This window comes from Thunnus maccoyii, chromosome 10, assembly GCF_910596095.1.
Source record: "Thunnus maccoyii chromosome 10, fThuMac1.1, whole genome shotgun sequence".
Taxonomy (NCBI): Eukaryota; Metazoa; Chordata; class Actinopteri; order Scombriformes; family Scombridae; genus Thunnus; species Thunnus maccoyii.
The window spans coordinates 8345196-8357877 of record NC_056542.1 but is presented as its reverse complement, the minus strand read 5'-3'; the positions used below and the strand labels follow the sequence as shown (position 1 = coordinate 8357877).

The 12682-nt window shown below is 38.7% G+C and overlaps 1 long non-coding RNA gene across 1 annotated transcript; it reads left to right on the top strand.

Moving 5' to 3' along the window:
- The first annotated feature begins 2737 nt into the window (after nucleotides 1-2737).
- On the top strand, nucleotides 2738-5746 carry LOC121906169. Its single transcript, XR_006098559.1, has 3 exons — nucleotides 2738-2867; nucleotides 3436-3506; nucleotides 5179-5746. It is a non-coding gene; the product is annotated as an uncharacterized LOC121906169 (long non-coding RNA).
- Nucleotides 5747-12682: the final 6936 nt, after the last annotated feature.

Sequence of the window (12682 nt, the reverse complement as noted above, 5' to 3'; positions counted from 1 at the left end):
TGTGGCAGACATGCTGTTCTAAATTCAGTGTTTTATCTCTTTATCTCTTCTTTCAACTAGTCAGACAGTGCCACATATTTAGAGTCAAGGTGTCTCAGCTTAACCAAGCCAATAAAGTGTGACTGGTTTGTTTTGTCCTATGTCACGTCCCGGCTGTATCATGTGGTAAACTCTTACCCTGCCTCTCACCCCTTCAATCTGGCATTATCCCTCTTGGATCAAAGCCAATGGGCTGGCTTAACAAGCTGGGCCACATCAGAGCAGACAGGCAGGGAGGAGGTGGTGGTGGTGGTGGCGGCGGAGGGGGGGTGGACAATAAAATTCCCACCCAAGAGCAACACAGTGGAGGTTGTCTTATCCAAAAAATGACCGTATGACACATAAAACATCAGGAAATTAAAAGTTAATCTCCAAAAGGCTTTACATTCAAATTGAGTTAATTAATTTCTCTGAAATAAAACATCTGGTCAATTAAAGTGAGTAAGCTGCAACCATTTTTAAAATAGGGGATATGTTCAAACAAAAACCTTTAAAAAACGTTTCCATCACACTGTGTTTTGTCTTAGCTAGATGTATTTAGCTCCACTGTCAGGTCAGACAGGAAACAGCTGCTTAGAAATAATAAAGTTAAATAAAGCAGTTAGTTATACATATGCCAGACATGACATGGTGTCTATCCGAGACTGCATTTCCTGCCAACATTAGCATAATACCTCCATATTTGCAAAATAGAGATGGAAATGGAATGTCTTTCGAAAGTTGGCATTTGGGCAATTCAGGATAAGGTCAGCCTTTGATGTTTTGAACAACAAGAACACAACAACTACTAATATTACACTGAAAATTGAAGCTGAATAAAATCGGTGTGTTTGACCACATGCAACATGACACAATTCAATGTTTCTCTACATGATTTGCGGTTCGTTCTGTTGTTTGGTTTTAATGTTGTCAGTCTGCTTAGGTCTGTCACTTTGCGTAGCATTCCCCTTACAAATAAGGCTCTCAAATCCAGTCCCAACACTCTCGGCACCACTTTGTTTGAGGTCAGCTACTGAAATAGGTCATCGTTTTTCTGTAATGAGAGACAAAGGGGTTTCTGATTAAATTTTGCCGACATAACGGTCATCAGGCTCACGGCACACGCTAGTCAAGCAGAAAAGGACTGTATGTCCTCATCAAAATTCCAATCATAAAACCAAAACAAAAGCTTTCAGGTTCATTTATATGATGTGGATAAATGACCTGAAAAAAAAAAAAAAAAGGATTAACGTTGAGTCAATTCAAGCCAACAAATCAAAACCTTTGGCTTTCAGTGGCAACCACTTCGCCTTATGTGCTGAAAAGGGCAAATCAGAGAAAAAAACATATCAAAGGACCAAACAAATCACTCAGTTTATTAAAGAGCTGCTACAAAAACAGTGAAGGAATTTGTCATATTTGTCATATGTGTCTTTTTTTTTACATGTTTATATTTTCACTGTTTATTTACTTATATGTGAGCCACATCAGAAACAAATTTTCATTGGCTTCCGACGGATGATAATATTTTATTCGGATTCGGATTCATTTAAGCAAAGATGATAATATGAATGTTAGAGTAAGAGTGAAAAAAAAATAATACAGTGATTCATTTTTATAGACTCGGTTTGCCACCTGATTGCTCCACAACCTGGGTCAAACAGAAGGCAAAAGATCAGCTGAGTGAAAGAGAAAGGGGAAGAGTTTTAGAGAGCTATATGTAAAGAAAGGGAGAGTGTGTGTATGTGTGTGTGTGTGTGTGTGTGTGTGTGTGTGTGTATGTGTGTGTGTGTGTGCGTATGCTGGGGGTGGGTTGCTATTAGAGAGACAGAGAGAGAGAATGAGGTTGCTCTTACAGTGGCCCGCTGACCGGCCGTTAACCTCTCTCTGAACTGAAGATGAACCCTAAACTTGAGGATCTTCGGTCACGGATCTCCCTGGGAGCTATGAACCGCAGCAGCTAGCCCACAGAATGATGCTCTCTCTCTCACACTCACACACACACACACACACACACATATACATACACGCACTCACACACACAAAGACACACACAATACAAACTCACAACCGGCTCTCACACCCTGCCATATGTTACCACGCAATTCCATCATCATCACAGTAGCGTACACAAATCCACTCATAACAATTCCACTGTTGTGAAATTTTGCACACACGTAAAAGCACAAAAACACCCCCATACACACACACACACACACACACACAAATATTGATCCTCTGAGCATACTTGTTAACCTTGCCCTTCACCCCACATGCCTTTTTTTAGCTGGCGCATGCTAATCCACGGGGCTTTGCAATCATGTAGAAAAGTAACATGCAGAACCTAAAGGTGTGTCATGTACACACACCGACACATGCATGCAAAAATACACACACTTTTGCATATAACATAACACACCACCAGACATGTCAGAAGTTGCGCTAGCTCTTTAACCACCCCCACTGTGGCACACCCAGGAGGGCACAGCAGAATGCACTTTGGGGTCACGGACAGGTCACCACATCGCATAATGATCCCGCTTCTGTCTTGTGCTCAGCTGACAGACGGATGGAGAAAAGACAGGGGCGATGATGGCTGAGGTTAGAGCAAAAATAAAAACAAAGGCATATTACTGTTTTTTTTTCCGGTATGAAGCACATTAGTAGAATTTGTTTTGCTCTTACTCGTTTTAAGGCTGCGGGAAAAGATGTCCTCGGGTGTGAAGTAAGAGGAATAAAGAATATTTTGGAGGAGATTTCATAGCTGTACCCTGCACTCTCAGGCCACACCTATGTTGTCAAATCTGATTTAGGACTGACTCAAGATGTCAACATGCCACAGCAAAGAGGTTAGATTTACCTTCCAATTTCTGTTTTTTTTCACCTCGTTTGTCTTTAGAATTATGGTGAGTTTTAATCCCAAATCTGACTGGACGCTGCTGAGATGATACTCTGAAAAAGATGAAGAATGGGGCAGTTATGTTGCTAGAAAAAAAAGATATTGAATGGGTCACCAGTTATAGTATCCCACTTTCCATAATATTCAAAGGAAAAGTCTATTTACACCTAAATGTTGTACAATACTGCCGCTGTAAATACAGTATAGTAGAAATGCATTAGAGATGTCTGAAATCTGAATATGAATATTTTATATTAAAAAAATTCCTCATAAATGTATGAAAATTGAATTCCTCTAAGTAACAGAGTGGTGTGTGCTCTCCTCCCTTTTGTTTGATACACTTCACACATCAAGCAAAAGAAACATTTCATAGCAACAGAAACGCATTAAACGGCTCCTCTTATGGAACAAAACCACCCACTCACCTTCCTCTTTCAGATGAAGAGTAACCTGGGTTTCACATTCAGCTAGTTGGTGAAATAAAGACTTTCCTCTAATGATTTATTCATATCCCACAGGTACAACAGGAGGAAGAAAAGTGCCAGGAGTGGAAGTCCGCATTTCTACAAATGGACCCTAAAAGGAAATAGTAAGTCAGTTGTCAGTGTTAAAGAATTTTTTAACCTTTATCCATAGAGTAGCTTTCCAGGCACGCATGCTCATTTCCAGCACCACCATACCTCACAGTTGTACATTTACACACATTCACTCCAGGGAGCTGCTCACTACAACCAGAGCCAGCGACTGTGGGCTGCTGAGCAGCCCCAGCCAAGCAGCTGGGGGTCAAGGGCATCTTGACGGTAATTGTCGAGGGGCAGATTGGCATCTTGGTTATACAAACATTTCTCTGAGGCATAGCTGCTCTGGAAGCAGAAATAATGTCCTTGGTTGAGTTAAACCTCAAAGTGAAGAGCCAAAGGGCTGCAGTTCGTTGAAGTAAATGGAAATTAGAAACTCTGACAAACTGATGACACAGACACAATGACATGTCCGAGAATGATTTCATAGAGGCATTAAAGAGCAACTCTAAGGTAGGATTTCTTACCGAATTTATAATTTGCATTTTGTGGTAATGATCATTTGAAAAATTAATGTATGATTTGATGTATTACAAAACATAAGGGCTGAATTTCAGAGGAAAAAGTATGCCCTTGCATAAGCTTGTTTTTTCTATATTGTCATATTACAGTATTAACATTTATAAATTCAACACTGCTCATCAATGTTGGTTTTATTCTTAAAGCTTAGACTGGAACTTTTTTTTTCCAGTGGCTTAAAACTGGTAGGAGAAATAATAAGGAAATAATAGAGGTAGTACAAATTAAACATGATTGTTGACCGATGAGTGTTATGCAGACAGCTATGTACAAATATTGTGTGACAACATCCTTGCTCACAAAGCCACAAACTGCTAGTGTGCTAAGCTAATTATGTCTTGCTAAATCCATATGTATTGATTTATTTTTTTACTTGAGACTCAACACCAATTGAGATCTGGAACTTTATGGATTACTGAGCAGTAGTCTACATCATATGGTTTAGACTGCAATGTGAAGCAATGAAGAAGCAATGTGTGAATTCAGTTCTTTGAAGCTCTTCCAACAACAACGCAGATATTTAGACACTGTAGCAAACTCAGTCATTGACTAGATCCATCCATCCATCTAGTATCTTAACCTACTTACATAATACCAGTAATATCTTTAAAGGCACACAATGATCCATTAGGAAATTGACATACATTTTAAAAAAGTACATTCATTTCTGTTAAGGTTTATTATTAGAATAGGACCTAGAAAACCTACTGACATCTCAATGTTGCACCAATCTCTCATTTATCTGTGTTTTGTAGTCTGTTGATGACTACGAGATGGAAAAACATTAGTACCTCCATCCAAACAATTACTGTAACACCTCCCTCTGAAAAATTAATAAGAATGATATGTACAGACACAAATGGATTAGTGTGGCGGTGTCCTCACCAATCCATATATATGTAAACAATGTTCTGACCTAATGACAGAGGATAGAGAGAGCTGAAAGTCTATATTGTCTCGTTCTGTATCATACCCTTTGATTACACTATTGCTCATCGAGAGTCTGACAGAGTTGAATCCATTACTCAGAATGATAAACATAAGGATATTTGCATTTCAGACACATGCTGACGGTTATTAAGAAAGCCGCGTGGGATGAAAAGAGGATTTCCCATTGATCCCTTGTTGTTTCATAACTCTGCATTAACACTGCTCCCCTCTTAGGTCACAGGGTGTATCAGCCAGAGATCACAGGGACAGTGCGTCTGTGTGTGTTTGTTTGTGTGTGTGTGTGTGTGTGTGTGTGTGTGTGTGTGTGTTTGTCACACATGGACCACATGCTGGTGTCCAGCCTAGAGGGCATCGCAGAGTTCTGCCAGAACAAGTTGTGTTACTTCTGCTACCACACACATTGTAAGTGAAAAGGTCACAGAGCTGTCCCTGGAGGAATGGCCAGGAGACCCTGTGTTGTTCATAGACTGACAGTGTGTCCCAGATCCATACCATACACTAACACCAATAAGTATATATGCTTTTGACATTTGTATACAAGAAACAAATGTGTCCTAACACCACATTAATGTGTCTGTAGACATCTGAAAATGTACTTTTTTTTAAAACTTATTTTCTGTTTTGTGACCTGTGACAGGCTAAAAACTGATTTCATTGCTGTTGCACTACTGTCCACCATTTTTTTTCACTTTTTCCCATGTGATGTCGCCTGAGGAAAAGAACTGTGATTGACACACATTGCAAGCCTTTTCTTCATCTGTTTGTTAGTGCCTGTACTTGTGCACATATTGAGCATATTAAATTTTTTATCTTTTTTTTTGCATCTAATGGCTCCCTCCCTTTCTTTCCGAGTGTTTTCACTTTTGCCCAGTTATGAGTAATATGTCCATAAACATAATACTGTCCTACTGGTTTCCAACCTTTTTGGGTTGTGAACTCTTAAAACAAAACATCTACTTGTGACCCTTCTTGGCCAGTTTTATCTATTTTCCTTTCAAAGAATGTGATTTCCTTCTTTATTTTTAAAGGCCTTAGGCAGAAAAAAATCCCTGTAATTCAGTAGAAGTAAAAAATAGCAATAATTTAGATTTATCCTGCAACCCCATGTTGGGGCTCTGACCCCAAGGTTGGGAATAACTCTCTTACGTCTGAGAGAGAAAGTGACATTTGGTTTGTTGTTATCACCAGCCAGTTTTAGCAAATAGTACTAGAGTAGCACCACCTGTGTCCCCCATCTGTACAACACTTAAACATTATGTACTGTAGCTCTATTATACAAACAGGCAATTTTAAGTATACTTCATTTTCATTTTTTCATTTTCCATTGTAAAAGTATCATACTGAGAACATGATTAGAGTTAAATTTTTGCTCCTCCATTCAGCACCGATTTAACACCCGGTCCTAGTTAATTATCACTGACTGGAACCTAATGGCCAAACATTTTGCTCTGATGAATAAAATGCAACAGAAATTGTCCTTTCACTTTTAATCATTTGAAGCAGAGACCCTTTTGATATGACTCATCATTGAAAGTTGATCACATGTGATATAATAATAATTGATTACCTGACTGATCCCTCCTCTTGACGAGAGTAAAGAGTTCAGGCATTTTGCTCCCCAGGAAGAGAGAAAAAAAATATTATAAACCAAACCAGCATCCCTCAACCTGATAAAAAAAAGACACAAATGCACATCAGAACACCCAGCTTGTCTGTCAATGGCAATGACCGGCATCTGAACTTTGTTGACAGCTCTGAGTAAATTGTCCCAGACGTGGGTCAAACCCTTGTCAATATCCCCTGTTAATCCCAGGTCCAGTAATGTAAAGAGGATTAGTCTACGTCTGGGAAATCATGCCTCTATCTCTCAATGAAGGATTTTGGACAGATCATGCTGAACCACTAGAGTGCAAGAGCAAAATGTTACTGAATTCAAGCTGTTAATTTCTACACTCACTCCCACACTACAAGTAACTATTCTGTTCAAAAGGAAAACAGGGATTGATTTTTAAAAAGTGTTACAGTCAGCGTTCCCCGAGGTCATGACAGGTGGTGGCCACATCTTGGGGCCTTGTTGGTGGAAACAACTGTTGTGGAAACCAGGCAGTGGACTCCCAGAGTGGGTGTAGACTGACAGGTGGTCAGTTGGGGGGAGGCTGGTGTCAGTGCCACCTATCATGACCTGGGATGAGGTTTCACCTCTAGGGCCAAATGGAGGTCACTGTTTCCAGCTCCAAGAAGATTACATTGACAAGCTACATTTTTCTGTTTACCACTTATCTGGTTGTATGTTGGTATCATTTTTAAACTTGATTCTAACCAAATGGCTGAATTAGTGTCCTGATTTTTATCACTTTTATAACCACCTTTCTTGTTTTTAATGCAATAATGCAGATGCATTTTAATTGATCTCTGTGTTAACGTTTCATTTGTGATATTCTGTTCCTTTCAGGTTCAGCACTGAAAACACAAAGTTAAATGGTTTCCAGTGTCTTTTTTGTGTTTGTTGATGGATGTGAACACAGTCAAATTCAGTATTACCATAATGACCACAATACTTGTACCAAAGAGCTAGCATTCCTTGCTGTGTGTATTGTCACACGTATCGAATTTCAAGCTCCACCAAGGTGTGGACATTTAGTTGAAGGTACCTTGTGCAGTATTTGACCACTAGCAGCGCTAGTGGATCCCCGTTTCATTTTTCCTTCTCCACTGATCGACAGTTGATGGCAGTAATGTACCAATAAAGGAGCTGAATAAGAAAACTACAAGCAAGCACGTACTGTAAATAGTGAAAAAATCTAAAATGTTTAAAATATCAGCTTTGCAAATGATAGACCTTAAGGATAAAACGATGCATTTTGGTAATAATCCCTGAATGTAAGCATAACTTTTGTTTGTTTACAAGAAATGTCTACAGGGTACGTTTAATTGAGTCTCTGAATATATCAGCAGTGAAAAGGTCAATGTCATTCTCTACACCCCCTTGCTGTTCATTTTGTCTCTTTGCGTGTTTCCATTGGGATAATAAGAGCCACAATAAGAGCCATCCATAACCAGTACTGACTTATCAAACTCCACTACTCCTGAATGAAAGCACACATGTCAGAGAGTGAAAGAAAGAAGAGGTTAAAAGCAACATTTGTAGTATAAAGAACAACTTTATTGTTTGACCAAAGCCTTTTGGCTCGTGGCCTTAATCAGCATACAACACATTACAAAAACATTTAAATAAGATGGATGTCAACCAAAAAAAGAGAAACATTTTCTAGAAAGGAAGAAAATCATAAGTGCTCCTTTGTCAGTCACTTTCATTTTTCTTACACTGACTTTTATTGCAAGGTTCAGAAAGAATGGAGCAAAGATGAAATTACAAGTGTTCAGCAATTCAATTAGGTCTAGTGTTGTGCCCATTGACGGCTGTTTCTCTCGAAACCAACTGACCAATCAGAGCTTAGTAGGTGGGATTAGGAACAGGGGCATCATCTTACTACATAGCTAGCTAGCACTCGCTACATCCATAAAAAATAGTGACAGAAATAGCAACAAACATGGACTAGGTGGATGCAGCTGCACAGGTCATTATAATTCAATTTACAGAAATACAAAAATTCTTAAATATGCATATTTTTTGATTATTGGGAAAAACACGTTAACTGCTCCTTGCAACCCTACAGCAGCTTCATTTTCAAGGGAAAGATATGTTACTTATATCACTGATATTAATTGGTTAAGGCAAAAAAACAAAACAAAACGGCAGCTCAATCTGCTTATCAGGCTATCATATATGCATGCAACAAAAAATCCTACAACAACAAAAATACAATGTACCATCTGTTCATTGATAATTATTTGGGGGTGTTACACATTTCCTGAGAAACAACACATAAAAGCTGAATGAGCAAGGCGTATATCATTATCCGATGTGACGTCTTTTTTTTTCCTGGTTATGGTGAAGAGTTGTGAGTGCATCCCACAGTTTACGTGTTTATTTATACCCTTAACCTTAATCTGGAGTGCCCTTCACTGCTGCGAGTGTGACTTCACGCAGAGCGACACTGTGCAAGTGGAGAGGAAGCAGTTTGGGATAAGAGCTGAATATTTGAACTTCCCCTTACCTGATAGGATCATTTCTCATAGTCTAAAAACTTATTCTTCTGAAGAAATAAAGAAATAAAGCCATGATTGTGTGGTAAATAGTGTGGCACCTTTTTGTTAGTGGAACAAATTTACTTTATTGGTAGTTGTTTCTTCTTTTAAAATCTCATGTGGCCAACAAAGGGGCTCAGTTTGTAGAGCTCCTGCCTTTGTAGCTCAGGGACAGAAGAGGCAACTCTGGGACAGACTTTCACTTGTAAACACTGAAAACTGTTCATCAGAGACACACAAACACTTCACATAAATAGCACAAGTACACTCATTGCTAATACTGTTCATACGCAACCTGTGCAATGCAGAACAATGGTACACATATTTTACTGTACACACACACACATACACACACACACACACACACATACACACGTATACACAGCACCAATTACCGCAGCTGTGACCTCACACGTTCGGGTCAGTGATTCCCACAAAATGGACAAAAAGAAACTTGTCCTGGAATCTCGGCTCCCAATTACTCTGCACTGAGCTCCCCAGGCGGACAATGCTGTAGGTGAGAAGTTGGACGGGACCCTGTCACAGCTTGGCAGAGGCACAATGGAGCCCTGTGGCATCGCCTGGAACGGCTGCAAGCCTGTTAACAGATGAAATGCTAGGATAGAACTAGTTTAGAAAGGGGACTTTCAAGATGAGGCATCTTTATTTTCTCTGTTTTGTCCGTGTGGACTTACAGTATTTTACAGTGTTTGTAGCATGGGTCTAATTTTTATTTCACAGTCAAATTGTCCTTGTTGTGGCCGTTATTATTTTTTATTTAAATTGCGGTTTTATTTTTTTGGATTGCAGGGTTCTATTGTTGTTGTGTTTTTTTGTTTCTTTGTCTTTTAACATCTTGGGACCATGTTTGAAATTGTCCCTTGGATTTTGTTTTGTGTCTGTCCATAATTAAATCACTTCATATAATATCAGTTATGAAACAGATAGTCAGGATGGCTCCACTTTACATTTTTAAGCTTTGAAATTTCACAAGCTGACACTGTAAGCACCGGGACAACAAGAGTGGGAGCAAAACGATTTCTATGTAAACCCCTGAGAAAGTCAAGATGATAGAGTGAAGACATCTCATTTTACTTAGCTTAATGAGTTGCCAAGATTGTGAATGAAAAAACAAGTAATTAACATTTGTATGATTAGTAACTAAAGTTACTTATCTGCCAAGTTTTCTCCCAAAAACAATTTTCACTTATTTTTGCCACATCAGCTGTTCAGTACTTGCAGACAATAGTGTGTTTCATAGTTTCATTTCAATAACTTTCACCACTTTTATAAATCTTTGTTTCGATTCAAGAGGATCACTACTTGACAGGCTAGTACAACAAAATGTCAGAGCTCCCTATTTATCAGCAAATTCCAAAAACTCATATGACAGTTCAACACATGGCTCATATGAGCATTTTCTGATTGGCCACATTTATGCTTAAGGCCTGCTTAAGGTGAAGCAACTAAAACTAATTAATTAAGGTTACAGAAAGATCACCTTCATTTGGTTCAGAGAGACCAATATTGACATTCGGTAGAAGATGGAACAGAAATTGCAATCTCCAGTGTTTGTAGTGAAATCACACACATTTTTGCAGTAAAAAACAACACTATGGACAATCATTGTTCATAAGACCTCAAGACATAATTTGTCAGAAAAAAGGTAAAAATAGCAGATGGTTGTAAGACTTTGAATAGACAACCAGTGTTGTAATTTGTCTGGTGAAGATTATCTCTCAAAAACAACAATACTTTTAATAAGAAGTGAGCAAAATAAATTTGCAAAAATCTGAAAAAGCTGTCAGTCCCAGCAACTCAGCAGCTGCAAAAACTAGACTCTTTTCCTGGAACATTATCACACAATGTAATAAATATTTACAGATAAAGAATAGATAAAGCAGCAAAAATATGTGCTGCAGAGTTCCTTGGTTTCATTTGCCAAAGAGCTTACTTTAAACACGCTCAAAGTTTCCAGATCATCAAAGGAACTACAACAAGCTGAAGAAAATCAAGGAGAGGTTAAATGAGCAAGGGAGAAGGGAGCAGCGAAGCAGGGGATGAGCAGGGATACTGTAGGAGTGCTGTCTTTAGGAAACAGAACAGCGGTATGTTTTGCAGAGAACGGTTAAGGTCAACAACAGAGCCCTGCATTGATTCCACATATGTGGTAAGATCAAAAACTATCATGGGACCTTTGCCCTGGGCAGTTCCCAATCAGTCTGTTTCTCATAATCTGTGGAAAACTTGTCTGCTTTTTACAGTTCAATGACCACTCATCTATGCGGCAATTACAATGCCCTCTTTGCACCCTGACAGTTTAATGCCATGTACAAGTGATCTAATGTGGTTTAGTTCCCCCCACCGCTTTAAGCAGACTGTATGTTTGAACTTGTGGTGCAGGGCAATTATTTTTCCATTAGATTAATTAGATGGAAGCAACATAATAAAGAGTCATAAAAGAAGATTTGTAATTAATATGCATTTGATACACATACAATAGCTTCCTAAGGAACTGTATGCTGTTTCTAAGAGTTATTGATTTGTAAAGAAAAGCAGCTAAAATTGAGCTATTTGAAAACAATCATGCGGTGACACACAACTGAGATACTGCCTTCACATCTGAGGATAAAACCTTTTTACTGTCAAAACAACAAACACAGGACCTGTATACTGTTGGAAGTGTTAACAGTCATTGGTAACCAATTATAATGGTCCCTTCTGCACACACCACTCAATTGATAAACCCCAGGGGCCATGTGAAGATGACTTAGTGGGTCAAATGCAGCCTGCAGATATCACAGTTAGTGAGAGAGATGCACTAATGTGTGCATGCGCGCACACACACACACACACACACACACACACAAATGTTCAGAGAATACACAAAGTGGAAACAGACGGCGCTAAAAATAAACCATCTGAAATATTTAACTTACTGACCCAGAAAAAAACTTCAGTGTAATCACGTGTTTGCACAAGCGGAGGACACCACAACGACGGAGCCATGATATCATTAGGGCTGATGGTTTAACTGTTCATAAAATGCAGGCTGTACTCTCCACTTCAGGTCAATGCATCAAAGTCAAATGAAGCATGCATGTCTTAGTTGTTTAGTCAATTAAACAGTATAAGGGTGATAAAATAATACAAAGAGTGATTAAATTAGGTCACCTGGTATCATATGTTCTTGACTTCTAAAGACCCAGTGACTTATAATGATCTTATGTTGTAACATTTACAGACAATGTAGATATATAGAATATATTGTGGCATTTTTATATGCAACAAATAATTACTTTGTTCTTACGAGGAATCAGGTGCACTTCTGCTACACTGAAATTCATCTGGGTTCTCTGCCTTTAAAAAAAAAAGCAGCATTTCGGCATAAAGCCTTCCTCAGAGACATGCTCTGAGAGAGGCTTTGTGCCGAAACGAATCAGCAGATTTGTCAGCTTATTGATTGTGAATAAATTCCTCTAAAAGACCAATACATGAGGTGATTCCCTTTGGTGTTTTTTTTTTTTTTTTTTTTTTTAACAATGTACAACCTTTTTAACTGACTTTG